Source organism: Eleutherodactylus coqui, chromosome 3, assembly GCF_035609145.1.
Source record: "Eleutherodactylus coqui strain aEleCoq1 chromosome 3, aEleCoq1.hap1, whole genome shotgun sequence".
In the NCBI taxonomy this organism is placed as follows: domain Eukaryota; kingdom Metazoa; phylum Chordata; class Amphibia; order Anura; family Eleutherodactylidae; genus Eleutherodactylus; species Eleutherodactylus coqui.
The window spans coordinates 150442691-150463172 of NC_089839.1; the positions used below are offsets into that span (position 1 = coordinate 150442691).

The 20482-nt window shown below is 55.0% G+C and overlaps 1 pseudogene; it reads right to left on the minus strand.

Moving 5' to 3' along the window:
- LOC136620181 (protein polybromo-1-like) overlaps window positions 1–20482 on the minus strand; it is a 73681-nt pseudogene that overhangs the window by 35392 nt on the left and 17807 nt on the right.

The following is a 20482-nucleotide window of genomic DNA, read 5'->3' on the forward strand; positions in this document are numbered from 1 at the left end:
GTATAAATGTAAGTGATTACAATATCAGAGCGAAAGGATCATTTATTGTGGAGAACTAAACACTTGTAGGGAGGCTCTAGTACCCTGTTGTACCGCCTCTACTTGGATACAAGATGTGATATGGACAGGCATGGAGGCTCTAGTACCCTGTTGTACCACCTCTAGCTTGGATACAAGATGTGATACAGAAGGGCATGGAGGTGTAGTACCCTGCTGGGCTGCCTCTAGCGTGGATAAAAGCTGTGATACGGGCCGGCATGGAGGCTCTAGTACTGCCTCTAACTTGGATACAGGATGAGATACGGGCATGGAGGCTCTAGTACGCAGTTGGGCCGCCTCTATCTTCGATGCAAGATGTGATACCGGTGGACATGAAGGCTCTAGTATCCTGTTGGGCTGCCTCTAGCTTGAATGCAAGATGTAATACTGGTGGGCATGGAGGCTCTATTAGCCCGGTAAGCCGCCTCTAGCTTGGATGCATAATGTGACATGGGTGGGCATGGAGGCTGTAGTACCTTGTTGTACCGCCACTAGTTTAGATCCAAGACATGGAACAGGCATGCATGCAGGCTTTTGTACCCTGTTGTACCGCTTCTAGCTTTGATCCAAGATGTTATACGGAAGGGGGTGGGGGAGGGGGGAGCATGGAGGCTCTAGTACTCCGTTGGCCTGTCTCTAGCTTGGATTCAAGATGTGATACAGGTAGGCATGGAGGCTCTAGTACTCTGTTGGGCCGCCTCTAGCTTTGATGCAAGATGTAATATGGGTGGGCATGGAGGTTCTTGTACCCTGTTGTACCGCCTCTAGTTTGGATTCAAGAGGTGATACAGGCGACCATGGAGGAATACAGGTTTCGTATGGTATCCTGCGACATATCAGTCCAAATTTGCGGTAGATTGTGTAAGCTCAAAGGCTGTGGTGGATGGCTTCCCAGATGGGTCCATACATGTTCTATTGGAAATAAATCTGGGGATCTGGCAGCCATGGAAGTATGGCAATGTTGTGGAGGCATTCCTCTGACACCCTTGTGTGTGCGCGGACAAGCTCTCCAGGCACGAACTTAATGTGTTATAAGTATTCCACAACATTAAGATGAAGATATATATTGGAGCAGATTGAAGACGCACCATGTTTATGGTAGAAATTGTGCCACACACTGTCTTTCATGCTTTCTGTCACATTTATGATGTGCTTTAGACACTTTTTTTTACTCTGCTTCAGGTGAAAAAGGGGTCACTTCGTGGTAAGAAGTCATGACCTAAATGCAATATTCTGTGCCAAAATTTGGGCGCAAAATTTGGCATATACTAAACTAATAGGTGGTAAACAGAATAGACAGTGTAAACTTCCAATATCTAATTATTAGACAGTTTTAGCAAATCTGCCCCCTCTTTTTCTCAGGTTTTAGGGCCCTTTATGAGGGGTTACAACCTCAGTCAAAAGTCAAGCGTTCAAAAATGGTAGTTTTCCTACACAGGTTATATGGGCGATCCCAATAACTGGCCCTCCAAAGCTTTCACTATACTCCATGTTGGGCAGTGGTCATCACTATGCTCATCACAGGTCATAATTCCACCAATTTTTTTTTACATCAAATTAAATGCAAAACTTCCAGAGACAGAGGACTTGTAGCTCCTTTATAGACATGAAGCTCAAACCTAATGACATGGTGTACAGCCTGGCCACGAGTTCTTGCACACCACTACATGCTGTATTTACCTTTCTTCTCCTCCTCTCTTTTGACCTTGTCTTCTTCTAATTCTTTTGGCAGCTTTTCCTTCTTTTCCTTCTCCACATCATTGTGAAGGTGTTTGGTTGTGTAGCTCAAGGCTGGAGAAAGAAGGATCTCGCCGTTTTTGCAAAGTTCATCTCTTATCTTAATAAAGAACTGTTGAAGCTCTACAGAGTCCTCGTAGATTTCAGAGTCCGTCCTTTGTAGAAGAAAAAAGGGATGAGAAGCACGTTGAAGACTCATCAATGAAGACACTTAAGCTGCCCATACACCTTCAACAACTGTCAGAAGAGCCGTCTCCACCGGTAAGGGTGCAAAACGTCTGACACGTTTCCACATGAAGAAGTGACGTCACTTTTGAATATGTATACACGTGGAATCAGTCTTGCCACATCTTCTCCTCCCCTAGCGGCTCCCCCTGGGTCACCTCAACGCAAGCCGGCCGCATCCTCTTCCTCCTGTTATGGAGTGTCCATTCTCTGTAGTCTCCTTCCTGCAGGGCATTGTACGTTACGTCACTAGTGACGTAGCGTTCACTGCCTAGCACAGAATGCTGAGCTGATGCAGAGACTGCGCATGCGCGCTGTCTCGCCGCGAGTGTTCATACACTATTGTCGCAAAACAGCGTGCATGTGCAGTCTCTGCATTAGCTCGGCGCTCCATGCTGGGCAGTGAATGCTACATCACTAGTGACTGGGTACACTGACCTGCAGGAAGCAGAATGCCGAGAATCTATGTAACATCACAGGAAGAAGAGGGTACAGCCGGCTGGAGGCGAGGTGACCCGGCGGACTGCAGGAGCCAGGAGAAGATCGGGGAGGAGAAGATGCAGTAAGAAGACTGGGGAGGAATAGGTAAATATTGTTGTCTTTTTTTTTCAATCTCTGACATGTGTCACTTTAACATAGCATAACTGTAAAGTTTTTGCATACCCAAGTAATTCTAAGATTGTTTTTTTGCCACATATTGTAAAAATAGACTGACAATTTGTGTATATTTAGCGCCAAAATTGGAAAAATTTTGAAAAAAAAATTGTAATTTTAATCACATCTTCAACTGCAATATCTCAAATTATGTGCAAACATATTATACAAATTTCCATCCGTTTACTTTATTCTGGAAGCACATTGGAAAAACGTTTACATTTTGTATGTCTAAATGGTTGAAAAACACCCTAACATTAAATATTAACATTTTGAGGAACACTTTGTTTTGTTTTTCCTTTGTTTTCCTGCACCAAGCCAAGCTTGCAAAGGCGCATAGGTGTCAGAATGATAGACACCCCCACAAATTACCCCATTTTAAAAACTACACCCCTTACTGTATTCACTGAGGGGGGTCATGAGCATTTTTACCTCACAGTTTCTTTTCACGAGTTAATGCAATTTAGAGGAGAAAGAAAAAAAAAATCATATTTTTGCTAATATGTCATTTTAAAGGCATTTTTTTTCTATAGTACACATGAAAATGAGGATTTACAGCTCAAAATGGATGTTTGTCCTGTGTTCAGAAACATAGCCATTGTGGCCCTAGTCATATGTCCGTATGAACAACGGGGCCCAAACCAAAAGCAGCAGCGGGTGGCTTTCAGAACAGAGATTTAGCTTAAGTGTTTTAGGCCCCATAGCCCACTTTTAGAGCCCTTGAGCCGCCAAAACGATGGAGAACCCCCACAAATGACCTCATTTTAAAAACTAGACCCCTTAACAAATTCATCGTATTTTGACCCCACAGTATTTGAATAAATCTAAGCAAAGCAGAAGCAAAAAATTACGATTTTCATTTTTTGGCAATTGTGTCATTTTAAAAGCTGTTTTTTGTACAGCACATATATGAATGAAGATTTACACCCCAAAATGGATCCCCGTTTGTTCTGTGTTCACGAACATTCCAATTGAAACCCGAATCTGACCGGACACATGAATAGGTTTGTAATGGAGGGGACACCCTTTGGCTTTGAGGCCACAACTGAGTAAATTCCAGGCCCAATTGCTCACTTGTAGAGCCATCAAGATGCCAAAACTAATGACCACTAATGACCCCATTTTGAAATCAAGCACCCCTTAGCCCATTTATCTAGGTGTGTACTTTAAGCATTCTTACCCCACAGTTTTTTCCCCAAAATTATGAAGCATGTGAAAAATACATATAATTAAATTTTTTTCACTTTCATAGATATTCTTTTTTCAACCAGGAAAAACTGGAGAGACTCACCCCAAATTTTATAGCACTAGGTCTTCTATGTTCTGCAATACCCCCATCATATCCCCAATCTGTTTACTGGACACATGATTAGGCCCATAATGGAGGGAGCATCCATTGGATTTCAGGACACAGCTGAATAACATTCAGGCTCAATTGCCCACTTACACAGGAAAAAAAATGGACTCCCTAAAAATAATCCCATCTCCTTTCTGGCATTTCCCAAATCTTAGATAAAAGTAATGATGTAAACAGTGTGGTATGTCCGAGGACAAGGGTAATTACGGAGGCCTGGATGGGCACATGGGGCAATAAAACTGGGTATCCCTCCTGCTCCCATGCTTTTTGGGGGGTATTTCTTGACCTCAGTGGCAGGGATAGGGTGTAGAAAGTGGTGCCCTGTGAGGCTTGGTAAGCTTGCTGAGGTCCGGCGGTCTCTCACAGAAGGCGCTCAACAAGCTGCTCCCGGAACTGCAGGAATGGCGAGCGTTCCCGGGGCTTCTTGTAAATTACGTATTACAGGTAGCGGTCTGAATAACGCCGGCTTCACACGGCCGGATGTGGAATCAGCTTATGGCGGCATAATGTACTGCACATAACTGTGTTCTCACACAGGCGGTCATGCGCACTCCACCTTTTTGTTTGTTTGTATTTCCTGTGCTGTTTAATCATGTATGGGCTGCGGCGAATATCTGCGACCATACAGCACAACGAGGTCTATGTTGCAGATATCCGCGGTAAAAGCGAGCATTCTGCGTTCTATTTTTTTTTTGTTAGTGGATTATGTAATTCCGACCACTAATGTGAGCGCAATTGTTTAATTCAATGCACTTCACTGTTCCACATACTACTGCAAATCAAACTTAAAAAAACTATATAAACTTTTATGCGATCGCCGCTATCCATTGGATAATGGCAATCGCGTAATTGGGGGGTCACATGCCGTAGCACCCACACGATAGCTCCAGGATTTTGGGTACCTCTGGTAGCCGATAGCAGGGAACTGTCGTACGCACAGACCTCAGGCCTTTACTCTACAGGGCCGGCATGCTTTTACGGACATGTAGACTAAAGCCCAGACACGCAGGAGGGGAAAACACGTATGGTCACTAAGGGGTTAACTTCTCTTTGGTTGAATTTCACTGGAGGAAATAATGCAGAGCGATCCGTACATTTAGTGCAGCGACATGAAATGTAATTATTTAGTAAAGCGCACGCATTTTTAATTGGGTCCTACAGAAGACGATTGGAGGATCTGCAGCCCGATATCAATAAATGTCACTATGAAGGCTGAATAAGATCTGTAGAAATGGAGGACTCAAAAAAATAACAAAAAAAAGTGTGATAACATACATTATATCTACCCAAAACATGCTACCACCTGCAGATCGCCCCAAAAAAGTCCTTAGGGTGACTACCCACTAGCCTTTGCGAATTTGCTCCTTTTTTTCCCAGGTGTATAGGGGCTTTCTAATGTTAAAAACGCATCGCCGCAAAAAAAACACCCAAAAAACGCAATTTACCGCGAAATCACGTTTTTGCACAATGCAGTTTAAACAAGTCCCATAGGCCCCTGGAGAAAAAAAAATGCGAATTCCGCAGTGAAAAAAAATTGTATTGGGAAGTCAACCGTATACAGCAAAAATAAAAAATATATAAAAACCTTGTGACTTGAGAAATGGAGATGAAAATACCCCAAAATAAGTTGCATCATTAGGTCCAGCCCATGTCACTAAGGGGTTAATGCTTTAACCATGATACACAGGACAACATTGGCAGTTATAATGACATCACATGACATCACAATGGGCTCAGAATGTTCAAAGCTCTAACCAGAGCCATCTTGCATCACTTGAGTTTGACAACTTGAAGAGGCCAGACAGCAGGTACGCAGCTGGTGGGGTGGGGAGGGGAGGTGCCCTGGGCGCCCCAATGGCAGCTGGCGGGGTGGTGAGGGGCCCTGGGCGCCCCAAAGGCAGCAGGCGGGGTGAAGAGGGGCCCTGGGCGCCCCAAAGGCAGCTGGCGGGGTGAAGAGGGGCCCTGGGCGCCCCAAAGGCAGCTGGCGGGATGAAGAGGGGCCCTGGACGCCCCAAAGGCAGCTGGCGGGGTGAAGAGGGGCCCTGGACGCCCCAAAGGCAGCTGGCGGGGTGGTGAAGGGCCCTGGGCGCCCCAATGGCAGCTGGCAGGGTGGTGAGGGGCCCTGGGTGCCCCAATGGCAGCTGACAGGGTGGTGAGGGGCCCTGGGCCCGCAGCGGATTAGCCGTCCCGTGTGGACGAGATTTCTGAGAAATCTCATCCACATGGCTGGCTAATACCGAGATTAGCGGCCGCGGGCGGTTTTGCCGCGGCCGATCTACTGCGGCAAAACCGCGGCAAATCCGCCCTGTGTGAATGCAGCCTTAAGGTAGATCACAGCCTTTTTATACTATTGGATAACGCCGATCACGTGACCGGGGACCACTCATTCGGGCCTCCGGTCACTGCTTAAAGCTCTTGGCTACCTTTGGTAGTCAGGAGCAAGGGGATTTTAAATTTTCTGGGCCCTACCCGGCTTCTGCGTATGTGTCCGTCATGTTGCCGGCGTGCGCATGCACAGAATTCACGGAAGGTCCACGGATAAAGATCCCATCGGGGGTCTAATCAAGGGGCCTTAGATAAGTAATCTCATCTTACCCTAAAAAATACGATTTTTTTAAACGTTACTTGATCGCTTTTATCATCGGATAACAAAGATCAGGTGACCGGAGGGGGGGAGGAGCTTAAAAAATATATAAACTTTTATGTGATCGCCGCTATCCATTGGATAATGGAAATCGCGTAATTGGAGGGTCACATGCCGTAGCCCCCACACGATAGCTCCAGGATCTTGGGTACCTCTGGTAGCCGATAGCAGGGCAATGTCGTACGCACAGACCTCAGGCCTTTACTCTTCCGGGACCGGCATGCTTTTACGGACATGTAGACTAAAGCCCAGACACGCAGGAGGGGAAAACACGTATGGTCACTAAGGGGTTAACTTCTCTTTGGTTGAATTTCACTGGAGGAAATAATGCAGAGCAATCCGTACATTTAGTGCAGCGACATGAAATGTAATTATTTAGTAAAGCACACGCATTTTTAATTGGGTCCTACAGAAGACGATTGGAGGATCTGCAGCCCGATATCAATAAATGTCACTATGAAGGCTGAATAAGATCTGTAGAAATGGAGGACTCAAAAAAATAACAAAAAAAAGTGTGATAACATACATTATATCTACCCAAAACATGCTACCACCTGCAGATCGCCCCAAAAAAGTCCTTAGGGTGACTACCCACTAGCCTTTGCGAATTTGCTCCTTTTTTTCCCAGGTGTATAGGGGCTTTCTAATGTTAAAAACGCATCGCCGCAAAAAAAACACCCAAAAAACGCAATTTACCGCGAAATCACGTTTTTGCACAATGCAGTTTAAACAAGTCCCATAGGCCCCTGGAGAAAAAAAAATGCGAATTCCGCAGTGAAAAAGAATTGTATTGGGAAGTCAACCGTATACAGCAAAAATAAAAAATATATAAAAACCTTGTGACTTGAGAAATGGAGATGAAAATACCCCAAAATAAGTTGCATCATTAGGTCCAGCCCATGTCACTAAGGGGTTAATGCTTTAACCATGATACACAGGACAACATTGGCAGTTATAATGACATCACATGACATCACAATGGGCTCAGAATGTTCAAAGCTCTAACCAGAGCCATCTTGCATCATTTGAGTTTGACAACTTGAAGAGGCCAGACAGCAGGTACGCAGCTGGCGGGGTGGGGAGGGGAGGTGCCCTGGGCGCCCCAATGGCAGCTGGCGGGGTGGTGAGGGGCCCTGGGCGCCCCAAAGGCAGCAGGCAGGGTGGTGAGGGGCCCTGGGCGCCCCAAAGGCAGCTGGCGGGGTGGTGAGGGGCCCTGGGCGCCCCAAAGGCAGCTGGCGGGGTGGTGAGGGGCCCTGGGCGCCCCAAAGGCAGCTGGTGGGGTGGTGAGGGGCCCTGGCGCCCCAAAGGCAGCTGGCAGGGTGAAGAGGGGCCCTGGGCGCCCCAAAGGCAGCTGGCGGGGTGAAAAGGGGGCCCTGGGCGCCCCAAAGGCAGCTGGCGGGATGAAGAGGGGCCCTGGACGCCCCAAAGGCAGCTGGCAGGGTGAAGAGGGGCCCTGGACGCCCCAAAGGCAGCTGGCGGGGTGGTGAAGGGCCCTGGGCGCCCCAATGGCAGCTGGCAGGGTGGTGAGGGGCCCTGGGTGCCCCAATGGCAGCTGACAGGGTGGTGAGGGGCCCTGGGCCCGCAGCGGATTAGCCGTCCCGTGTGGACGAGATTTCTGAGAAATCTCATCCACATGGCTGGCTAATACCGAGATTAGCGGCCGCGGGCGGTTTTGCCGCGGCCGATCTACTGCGGCAAAACCGCGGCAAATCCGCCCTGTGTGAATGCAGCCTTATGTAGATCACAGCCTTTTTATACTATTGGATAACGCCGATCACGTGACCGGGGACCACTCATTCGGGCCTCCGGTCACTGCTTAAAGCTCTTGGCTACCTTTGGTAGTCAGGAGCAAGGGGATTTTAAATTTTCTGGGCCCTACCCGGCTTCTGCGTATGTGTCCGTCATGTTGCCGGCGTGCGCATGCACAGAATTCACGGAAGGTCCACGGATAAAGATCCCATCGGGGGTCTAATCCAGGGGCCTTAGATAAGTAATCTCATCTTACCCTAAAAAATACGACTTTTTTAAACGTTACTTGATCGCTTTTATCATCGGATAACAAAGATCAGGTGACCGGAGGGGGGGAGGAGCTTAAAAAATATATAAACTTTTATGTGATCGCCGCTATCCATTGGATAATGGCAATCGCGTAATTGGAGGGTCACATGCCGTAGCCCCCACACGATAGCTCCAGGATCTTGGGTACCTCTGGTAGCCGATAGCAGGGCAATGTCGTACGCACAGACCTCAGGCCTTTACTCTTCCGGGACCGGCATGCTTTTACGGACATGTAGACTAAAGCCCAGACACGCAGGAGGGGAAAACACGTATGGTCACTAAGGGGTTAACTTCTCTTTGGTTGAATTTCACTGGAGGAAATAATGCAGAGCAATCCGTACATTTAGTGCAGCGACATGAAATGTAATTATTTAGTAAAGCACACGCATTTTTAATTGGGTCCTACAGAAGACGATTGGAGGATCTGCAGCCCGATATCAATAAATGTCACTATGAAGGCTGAATAAGATCTGTAGAAATGGAGGACTCAAAAAAATAACAAAAAAAAGTGTGATAACATACATTATATCTACCCAAAACATGCTACCACCTGCAGATCGCCCCAAAAAAGTCCTTAGGGTGACTACCCACTAGCCTTTGGGAATTTGCTCCTTTTTTTCCCAGGTGTATAGGGGCTTTCTAATGTTAAAAACGCATCGCCGCAAAAAAAACACCCAAAAAACGCAATTTACTGCGAAATCACGTTTTTGCACAATGCAGTTTAAACAAGTCCCATAGGCCCCTGGAGAGAAAAAAATGCGAATTCCGCAGTGAAAAAGAATTGTATTGGGTAGTCAACCGTATACAGCAAAAATAAAAAATATATAAAAACCTTGTGACTTGAGAAATGGAGATGAAAATACCCCAAAATAAGTTGCATCATTAGGTCCAGCCCATGTCACTAAGGGGTTAATGCTTTAACCATGATACACAGGACAACATTGGCAGTTATAATGACATCACATGACATCACAATGGGCTCAGAATGTTCAAAGCTCTAACCAGAGCCATCTTGCATCATTTGAGTTTGACAACTTGAAGAGGCCAGACAGCAGGTACGCAGCTGGCGGGGTGGGGAGGGGAGGTGCCCTGGGCGCCCCAATGGCAGCTGGCGGGGTGGTGAGGGGCCCTGGGCGCCCCAAAGGCAGCAGGCAGGGTGGTGAGGGGCCCTGGGCGCCCCAAAGGCAGCTGGCGGGGTGGTGAGGGGCCCTGGGCGCCCCAAAGGCAGCTGGCGGGGTGGTGAGGGGCCCTGGGCGCCCCAAAGGCAGCTGGTGGGGTGGTGAGGGGCCCTGGCGCCCCAAAGGCAGCTGGCGGGGTGAAGAGGGGCCCTGGGCGCCCCAAAGGCAGCTGGCGGGGTGAAGAGGGGCCCTGAGCGCCCCAAAGGCAGCTGGCGGGATGAAGAGGGGCCCTGGACGCCCCAAAGGCAGCTGGCGAAGTTAAGAGGGGCCCTGGACGCCCAAAAGGCAGCTGGCGGGATGGTGAAGGGCCCTGGGCGCCCCAATGGCAGCTGGCAGGGTGGTGAGGGGCCCTGGGTGCCCCAATGGCAGCTGACAGGGTGGTGAGGGGCCCTGGGCCCGCAGCGGATTAGCCGTCCCGTGTGGACGAGATTTCTGAGAAATCTCATCCACATGGCTGGCTAATACCGAGATTAGCGGCCGCGGGCGGTTTTGCCGCGGCCGATCTACTGCGGCAAAACCGCGGCAAATCCGCCCTGTGTGAATCCAGCCTTAAGGTAGATCACAGCCTTTTTATACTATTGGATAACGGCGATCACGTGACCGGGGACCACTCATTCGGGCCTCCGGTCACTGCTTAAAGCTCTTGGCTACCTTTGGTAGTCAGGAGCAAGGGGATTTTAAATTTTCTGGGCCCTACCCGGCTTCTGCGTATGTGTCCGTCATGTTGCCGGCGTGCGCATGCACAGAATTCACGGAAGGTCCACGGATAAAGATCCCATCGGGGGTCTAATCCAGGGGCCTTAGATAAGTAATCTCATCTTACCCTAAAAAATACGATTTTTTTAAACGTTACTTGATCGCTTTTATCATCGGATAACAAAGATCAGGTGACCGGAGGGGGGGAGGAGCTTAAAAAATATATAAACTTTTAGGTGATCGCCGCTATCCATTGGATAATGGCAATCGCGTAATTGGAGGGTCACATGCCGTAGCCCCCACACGATAGCTCCAGGATCTTGGGTACCTCTGGTAGCCGATAGCAGGGCAATGTCGTACGCACAGACCTCAGGCCTTTACTCTACAGGGCCGGCATGCTTTTACGGACATGTAGACTAAAGCCCAGACACGCAGGAGGGAAAAACACGTATGGTCACTAAGGGGTTAACTTCTCTTTGGTTGAATTTCACTGGAGGAAATAATGCAGAGCGATCCGTACATTTAGTGCAGCGACATGAAATGTAATTATTTAGTAAAGCGCACGCATTTTTAATTGGGTCCTACAGAAGACGATTGGAGGATCTGCAGCCCGATATCAATAAATGTCACTATGAAGGCTGAATAAGATCTGTAGAAATGGAGGACTCAAAAAAATAACAAAAAAAAGTGTGATAACATACATTATATCTACCCAAAACATGCTACCACCTGCAGATCGCCCCAAAAAAGTCCTTAGGGTGACTACCCACTAGCCTTTGCGAATTTGCTCTTTTTTTTCCCAGGTGTATAGGGGCTTTCTAATGTTAAAAACGCATCGCCGCAAAAAAAACACCCAAAAAACGCAATTTACCGCGAAATCACGTTTTTGCACAATGCAGTTTAAACAAGTCCCATAGGCCCCTGGAGAAAAAAAAATGCGAATTCCGCAGTGAAAAAGAATTGTATTGGGTAGTCAACCGTATACAGCAAAAATAAAAAATATATAAAAACCTTGTGACTTCAGAAATGGAGATGAAAATACCCCAAAATAAGTTGCATCATTAGGTCCAGCCCATGTCACTAAGGGGTTACTGCTTTAACCATGATACACAGGACAACATTGGCAGTTATAATGACATCACATGACATCACAATGGGCTCAGAATGTTCAAAGCTCTAACCAGAGCCATCTTGCATCATTTGAGTTTGACAACTTGAAGAGGCCAGACAGCAGGTACGCAGCTGGCGGGGTGGGGAGGGGAGGTGCCCTGGGCGCCCCAATGTCAGCTGGCGGGGTGGTGAGGGGCACTGGGTGCCCCAAAGGCAGCAGGCAGGGTGGTGAGGGGCCCTGGGCGCCCCAAAGGCAGCTGGCGGGGCGGTGAGGGGCCCTGGGCGCCCCAAAGGCAGCTGGCGGGGTGGTGAGGGGCCCTGGGCGCCCCAAAGGCAGCTGGTGGGGTGGTGAGGGGCCCTGGCGCCCCAAAGGCAGCTGGCGGGCTGAAGAGGGGCCCTGGGCGCCCCAAAGGCAGCTGGCGGGGTGAAGAGGGGCCCTGGGCGCCCCAAAGGCAGCTGGCGGGGTGAAGAGGGGCCCTGGGCGCCCCAAAGGCAGCTGGCGGGATGAAGAGGGGCCCTGGACGCCCCAAAGGCAGCTGGCGGGGTGAAGAGGGGCCCTGGACGCCCCAAAGTCAGCTGGCGGGGTGGTGAAGGGTCCTGGGCGCCCCAATGGCAGCTGGCAGGGTGGTGAGGGGCCCTGGGTGCCCCAATGGCAGCTGACAGGGTGGTGAGGGGCCCTGGGCCCGCAGCGGATTAGCTGTCCCGTGTGGACGAGATTTCTGAGAAATCTCATCCACATGGCTGGCTAATACCGAGATTAGCGGCCGCGGGCGGTTTTGCCGCGGCCGATCTACTGCGGCAAAACCGCGTCAAATCCGCCCTGTGTGAATTCAGCCTTAAGGTAGATCACAGCCTTTTTATACTATTGGATAACGCCGATCACGTGACCGGGGACCACTCATTCGGGCCTCCGGTCACTGCTTAAAGCTCCTGGCTACCTTTGGTAGTCAGGAGCAAGGGGATTTTAAATTTTCTGGGCCCTACCCGGCTTCTGCGTATGTGTCCGTCATGTTGCCGGCGTGCGCATGCACAGAATTCACGGAAGGTCCACGGATAAAGATCCCATCGGGGGTCTAATCCAGGGGCCTTAGATAAGTAATCTCATCTTACCCTAAAAAATACGATTTTTTTAAACGTTACTTGATCGCTTTTATCATCGGATAACAAAGATCAGGTGACCGGAGGGGGGGAGGAGCTTAAAAAATATATAAACTTTTATGTGATCGCCGCTATCCATTGGATAATGGCAATCGCGTAATTGGAGGGTCACATGCCGTAGCCCCCACACGATAGCTCCAGGATCTTGGGTACCTCTGGTAGCCGATAGCAGGGCAATGTCGTACGCACAGACCTCAGGCCTTTACTCTTCCGGGACCGGCATGCTTTTACGGACATGTAGACTAAAGCCCAGACACGCAGGAGGGGAAAACACGTATGGTCACTAAGGGGTTAACTTCTCTTTGGTTGAATTTCACTGGAGGAAATAATGCAGAGCAATCCGTACATTTAGTGCAGCGACATGAAATGTAATTATTTAGTAAAGCACACGCATTTTTAATTGGGTCCTACAGAAGACGATTGGAGGATCTGCAGCCCGATATCAATAAATGTCACTATGAAGGCTGAATAAGATCTGTAGAAATGGAGGAGTCAAAAAAATAACAAAAAAAAGTGTGATAACATACATTATATCTACCCAAAACATGCTACCACCTGCAGATCGCCCCAAAAAAGTCCTTAGGGTGACTACCCACTAGCCTTTGCGAATTTGCTCCTTTTTTTCCCAGGTGTATAGGGGCTTTCTAATGTTAAAAACGCATCGCCGCAAAAAAAACACCCAAAAAACGCAATTTACCGCGAAATCACGTTTTTGCACAATGCAGTTTAAACAAGTCCCATAGGCCCCTGGAGAAAAAAAAATGTGAATTCCGCAGTGAAAAAGAATTGTATTGGGTAGTCAACCGTATACAGCAAAAATAAAAAATATATAAAAACCTTGTGACTTGAGAAATGGAGATGAAAATACCCCAAAATAAGTTGCATCATTAGGTCCAGCCCATGTCACTAAGGGGTTAATGCTTTAACCATGATACACAGGACAACATTGGCAGTTATAATGACATCACATGACATCACAATGGGCTCAGAATGTTCAAAGCTCTAACCAGAGCCATCTTGCATCACTTGAGTTTGACAACTTGAAGAGGCCAGACAGCAGGTACGCAGCTGGTGGGGTGGGGAGGGGAGGTGCCCTGGGCGCCCCAATGGCAGCTGGCGGGGTGGTGAGGGGCCCTGGGCGCCCCAAAGGCAGCAGGCGGGGTGGTGAGGGGCCCTGGGCGCCCCAAAGGCAGCTGGCGGGGTGGTGAGGGGCCCTGGGAGGCCCAAAGGCAGCTGGCGGGGTGGTGAGGGGCCCTGGGCGCCCCAAAGGCAGCTGGCGGGGTGAAGAGGGGCCCTGGACGCCCCAAAGGCAGCTGGTGGGGTGGTGAAGGGCCCTGGGCGCCCCAATGGCAGCTGGCAGGGTGGTGAGGGGCCCTGGGTGCCCCAATGGCAGCAGGCGGGGTGGTGAGGGGCCCTGGGCCCGCAGCGGATTAGCCATCCCGTGTGGACAAGATTTCTGAGAAATCTCATCCACATGGCTGGCTAATACCGAGATTAGCGGCCGCGGGCGGTTTTGCCGCGGCCGATCTACTGCGGCAAAACCGCGGCAAATCCGCCCTGTGTGAATCCAGCCTTAAGGTAGATCACAGCCTTTTTATACTATTGGATAACGCCGATCACGTGACCGGGGACCACTCATTCGGGCCTCCGGTCACTGCTTAAAGCTCTTGGCTACCTTTGGTAGTCAGGAGCAAGGGGATTTTAAATTTTCTGGGCCCTACCCGGCTTCTGCGTATGTGTCCGTCATGTTGCCGGCGTGCGCATGCACAGAATTCAGGGAAGGTCCACGGATAAAGATCCCATCGGGGGTCTAATCCAGGGGCCTTAGATAAGTTATCTCATCTTACCCTAAAAAATACGATTTTTTTAAACGTTACTTGATCGCTTTTATCATCGGATAACAAAGATCAGGTGACCGGAGGGGGGGAGGAGCTTAAAAAAAATATAAACTTTTATGTGATCGCCGCTATCCATTGGATAATGGCAATCGCGTAATTGGAGGGTCACATGCCGTAGCCCCCACACGATAGCTCCAGGATCTTGGGTACCTCTGGTAGCCGATAGCAGGGAACTGTCGTATGCACAGACCTCAGGCCTTTACTCTACAGGGCCGGCATGCTTTTACGGACATGTAGACTAAAGCCCAGACACGCAGGAGGGGAAAACATGTATGGTCACTAAAGGGTTAACTTCTCTTTGGTTGAATTTCACTGGAGGAAATAATGCAGAGCAATCCGTACATTTAGTGCAGCGACATGAAAATTAATTATTTAGTAAAGCGCACGCATTTTTAATTGGGTCCTACAGAAGACGATCGGAGGATCTGCAGCCCGATATCAATAAATGTCACTATGAAGGCTGAATAAGATCTGTAGAAATGGAGGACTCAAAAAAATAACAAAAAAAAGTGTGATAACATACATTATATCTACCCAAAACATGCTACCACCTGCAGATGGCCAAACAAAAGCAAGTCCTTAGGGTGACTACCCACTAGCGTTTGTGAATTTGCTCCTTTTTTGCCCCAGGTGTATGGGGCTTTCTAATGTTAAAAACGCATCATCGCAAAATCGCAATTTACTGTGGAATCACGATTTTGCGCAATGCAATTTTGACAAGTCCCATAGGCCCCTGGAGAAAAAAAACACTGCGAATTTCGCAGTGAAAAAAAAAACTGTATTAGGTGGTCAACCTTACACAGCAAAAATAAAAAAAAACCTATGACTTGAGAAATAGAGATGAAATTACCCCAAAATAAGTTGCATCATTAGGTCCAGCCCATGTCACTAAGGGGTTAATGCTTTAACCATGATACACAGGACAACATTGGCAGTTATTATGACATCACATGACATCGCAATGGGCTCAGAATGTTCAAAGCTCTAACCAAAGCCATCTTGCATCACTTGAGTTTGACAACTTGAAGAGGCCAGACGGTAGGTACGCAGCTGGCGGGGTGGGGAGGGGAGGTGCCCTGGGCGCCCCAATGGCAGTTGGCGGGGTGCTGAGGGGCCCTGGGCACGCCAAAGGCAGCTGGCAGGGTGGTGAGGGGCCCTGGGCGCCCCAAAGGCAGCTGGCGGGGTGGTGAGGGGCCCTGGGCGCCCCAAAGGCAGCTGGCGGGGTGGTGAGGGGCCCTTAGGGGCCCTGGGCGCCCCAATGGCAGCTGGCGGGGTGGTGAGAGGCCCTGGACGCCCCAAAGGCAGCTGGCGGGGTGGTGAGTGGCCCTGGGCGCCCCAAAGGCAGCTGGCGGGGTGGTGAGGGGCCCTGAGCGCCCCAAAGGCAGTTGGCGGGGTGGTGAGGGGCCCTTAGGGGCCCTGGGCGCCCCAATGGCAGCTGGCGGGGTGGTGAGAGGCCCTGGACGCCCCAAAGGCAGCTGGCGGGGTGGTGAGTGGCCCTGGGCGCCCCAAAGGCAGCTGGCGGGGTGGTGAGGGGCCCTGAGTGCCCCAAAGGCAGCTAGCGGGGTGGTGAAGGGCCCTGGGCGCCCCAAAGGCAGCTGGCGGGGTGGTGAGGGGCCCTGGGCGCCCCAAAGGCAGCTGGCGGGGTGGTGAGGGGCCCTGGGCGCTCCAAAAGCAGCTGGCGGGGTGGTGAGGGGCCCTGGACGCCCCAAAGGCAGCTGGCGGGGTGGTGAGGGGCCCTGGACGCCCCAAAGGCAGCTGGCGGGGTGGTGAGGGGCCCTGGGCGCCCCAAAGGCAGCTGGCGGGGTGGTGAGGGGCCCTGGGCGCCCCAAAGGCAGCTGGCGGGGTGGTGAGGGGCCCTGAGGGGCCCTGGGCGCCCCAATGGCAGCTGGCGGGGTGGTGAGGGGCCCTGGACGCCCCAAAGGCAGCTGGCGGGGTGGTGAGGGGCCCTGGGCGCCCCAAGGGCAGCTGGCGGGGTGGTGAGGGGCCCTGGGCGCCCCAAAGGCAGCTGGCGGGGTGGTGAGGGGCCCTGGGCGCCCCAAAGGCAGCTGGCGGGGTGGTGAGGGGCCCTGGGCGCCCCAAAGGCAGCTGGCGGGGTGGTGAGGGGCCCTGGGCGCCCCAAAGGCAGCTGGCGGGGTGGTGAGGGGCCCTGGGCGCCCCAAAGGCAGCTGGCGGGGTGGTGAGGGGCCCTGGGCGCCCCAAAGGCAGCTGGCGGGGTGGTGAGGGGCCCTGGGCGCCCCAAAGGCAGCTGGCGGGGTGGTGAGGGGCCCTGGGCGCCCCAAAGGCAGCTGGCGGGGTGGTGAGGGGCCCTGGGCGCCCCAAAGGCAGCTGGCGGGGTGGTGAGGGGCCCTGGGCGCCCCAAAGGCAGCTGGCGGGGTGGTGAGGGGACCTGGGCGCCCCAAGGGCAGCTGGCGGGGTGGTGAGGGGCCCTGGGCGCCCCAAAGGCAACTGGCGGGGTGGTGAGGGGCCCTGAGGGGCCCTGGGCGCCCCAATGGCAGCTGGCGGGGTGGTGAGGGGCCCTGGACGCCCCAAAGGCAGCTGGCGGGGTGGTGAGGGGCCCTGGGCGCCCCAAAGGCAGCTGGCGGGGTGGTGAGGGGCCCTGGGCGCCCCAAAGGCAGCTGGCGGGGTGGTGAGGGGCCCTGGGCGAACCAAGGGCAGCTGGCGGGGTGGTGAGGGGCCCTGGGCGCCCCAAAGGCAGCTGGCGGGGTGGTGAGGGGCCCTGGGCGCCCCAAAGGCAGCTGGCGGGGTGGTGAGGGGCCCTGGGCGCCCCAAAGGCAGCTGTCGGGGTGGTGAGGGGCCCTGGACGCCCCAAAGGCAGCTGGCGGGGTGGTGAGGGGCCCTGGGCGCCCCAAAGGCAGCTGGCGGGGTGGTGAGGGGCCCTGGGCGCCCCAAAGGCAGCTGGCGGGGTGGTGAGGGGCCCTGGATGCCCCAAAGGAAGCTGGCGGGGTGGTGAGGGGCCCTGGGCGCCCCAAAGGCAGCTGGCGGGGTGGTGAGGGGCCCTGGGCGCCCCAAAGGCAGCTGGCGGGGTGGTGAGGGGCCCTAAGGGGCCCTGGGCGCCCCAAAGGCAGCTGGCAGGGTGGTGAGGGGCCCTGGGCGCCCCAAAGGCAGCTGGCGGGGTGGTGAGGGGCCCTAGGCGCCCCAAAGGAAGCTGGCGGGGTGGTGAGGGGCCCTGGGCGCCCCAAAGGCAGCTGGCGGGGTGGTGAGGGGCCCTGGGCGCCCCAAAGGCAGCTGGCGGGGTGGTGAGGGGCCCTGAACGCGCCCCAAAGGCAGCTGGCGGGGTGGTGAGGGGCCCTGGGCGCCCCAAAGGCAGCTGGCGGGGTGGTGAGGGGCCCTGAGGGGCCCTGGGCGCCCCAATGGCAGCTGGCGGGGTGGTGAGGGGCCCTGGACGCCCCAAAGGCAGCTGGCGTGGTGGTGAGGGGCCCTGGGCGCCCCAAGGGCAGCTGGCGGGGTGGTGAGGGGTCCTGGGCGCCCCAAAGGCAGCTGGCGGGGTGGTGAGGGGCCCTGGGCGCCCCAAAGGCAGCTGGCGGGGTGGTGAGGGGCCCTGGGCGCCCCAAAGGCAGCTGGCGGGGTGGTGAGGGGCCCTGGGCGCCCCAAAGGCAGCTGGCGGGGTGGTGAGGGGCCCTGGGCGCCCCAAAGGCAGCTGTCGGGGTGGTGAGGGGCCCTGAGGGGCCCTGGGCGCCCCAAAAGCAGCTGGCGGGGCGGTGAGGGGCCCTGGGCGCCCCAAAGGCAGCTGGGGGGTGGTGAGGGGCCCTGGGCGCCCCAAAGGCAGCTGGCGGGGTTGTGAGGGGCCCTGGGCGCCCCAAAGGCAGCTGGCGGGGTGGTGAGGGGCCCTGGGCGCCCCAAAGGCAGCTGTCGGGGTGGTGAGGGGCCTTGGGCGCCCCAAAGGCAGCTGGCGGGGTGGTGAGGGGCCCTGGGCGCCCCAAAGGCAGCTGGCGGGGTGGTGAGGGCCCTGGGCGCCCCAAGGGCAGCTGGCGGGGTGGTGAGGGGCCCTGGGCGCCCCAAAGGCAGCTGGCGGGGTGGTGAGGGGCCCTGGGCGCCCCAATGGCAGCTGGCGGGGTGGTGAGGGGCCCTGGACGCCCCAAAGGCAGCTGGCGGGGTGGTGAGGGGCCCTAAGGGGCCCTGGGCGCCCCAAAGGCAGCTGGCAGGGTGGTGAGGGGCCCTGGGCGCCCCAAAGGCAGCTGGCGGGGTGGTGAGGGGCCCTGGGCGCCCCAAAGGCAGCTGGCGGGGTGGTGAGGGGCCCTAAGGGGCCCTGGGCGCCCCAAAGGCAGCTGGCAGGGTGGTGAGGGGCCCTGGGCGCCCCAAAGGCAGCTGGCGGGGTGGTGAGGGGCCCTGGGCGCCCCAAAGGAAGCTGGCGGGGTGGTGAGGGGCCCTGGGCGCCCCAAAGGCAGCTGGCGGGGTGGTGAGGGGCCCTGGGCGCCCCAAAGGCAGCTGGCGGGGTGGTGAGGGGCCCTGGGCGCCCCAAAGGCAGCTGGCGGGGTGGTGAGGGGCCCTGGGCGCCCCAAGGGCAGCTGGCGGGGTGGTGAGGGGCCCTGGGCGCCCCAAAGGCAGCTGGCGGGGTGGTGAGGGGCCCTGGGCGCCCCAAAGGCAGCTGGCGGGGTGGTGAGGGGCCCTGAGGGGCCCTGGGCGCCCCAATGGCAGCTGGCGGGGTGGTGAGGGGCCCTGGACGCCCCAAAGGCAGCTGGCGGGGTGGTGAGGGGCCCTGGGCGCCCCAAAGGCAGCTGGCGGGGTGGTGAGGGGCCCTGGGCGCCCCAAAGGCAGCTGGCGGGGTGGTGAGGGGCCCTGGGTGCCCCAAAGGAAGCTGGCGGGGTGGTGAGGGGCCCTGGGCGCCCCAAAGGCAGCTGGCGGGGTGGTGAGGGGCCCTGGGCGCCCCAAAGGCAGCTGGCGGGGTGGTGAGGGGCCCTAAGGGGCCCTGGGCGCCCCAAAGGCAGCTGGCAGGGTGGTGAGGGGCCCTGGGCGCCCCAAAGGCAGCTGGCGGGGTGGTGAGGGGCCCTGGGCACCCCAAAGGAAGCTGGCGGGGTGGTGAGGGGCCCTGGGCGCCCCAAAGGCAGCTGGCGGGGTGGTGAGGGGCCCTGGGCGCCCCAAAGGCAGCTGGCGGGGTGGTGAGGGGCCCTGGGCGCCCCAAAGGCAGCTGGGGGGGTGGTGAGGGGCCCTGGGCGCCCCGAAGGCAGCTGGCGGGGTGGTGAGGGGCCCTGGGCGCCCCAAAGGCAGCTGGCGGGGTGGTGAGGGGCCCTGGGCACCCCAAAGGCAGCTGGCGGGGTGGTGAGTGGCCCTGGGCGCCCCAAAGGCAGCTGGCGGGGTGGTGAGGGGCCCTGAGCGCCCCAAAGGCAGCTAGCGGGGTGGTGAAGGGCCCTGGGCGCCCCAAAGGCAGCTGGCGGGGTGGTGAGGGGCCCTGGGCGCCCCAAAGGCAGCTGGCGGGGTGGTGAGGGGCCCTGGGCGCTCCAAAAGCAGCTGGCGGGGTGGTGAGGGGCCCTGGACGCCCCAAAGGCAGCTGGCGGGGTGGTGAGGGGCCCTGGACGCCCCAAAGGCAGCTGGCGGGGTGGTGAGGGGCCCTGGGCGCCCCAAAGGCAGCTGGCGGGGTGGTGAGGGGCCCTGGGCGCCCCAAAGGCAGCTGGCGGGGTGGTGAGGGGCCCTGAGGGGCCCTGGGCGCCCCAATGGCAGCTGGCGGGGTGGTGAGGGGCCCTGGACGCCCCAAAGGCAGCTGGCGGGGTGGTGAGGGGCCCTGGGCGCCCCA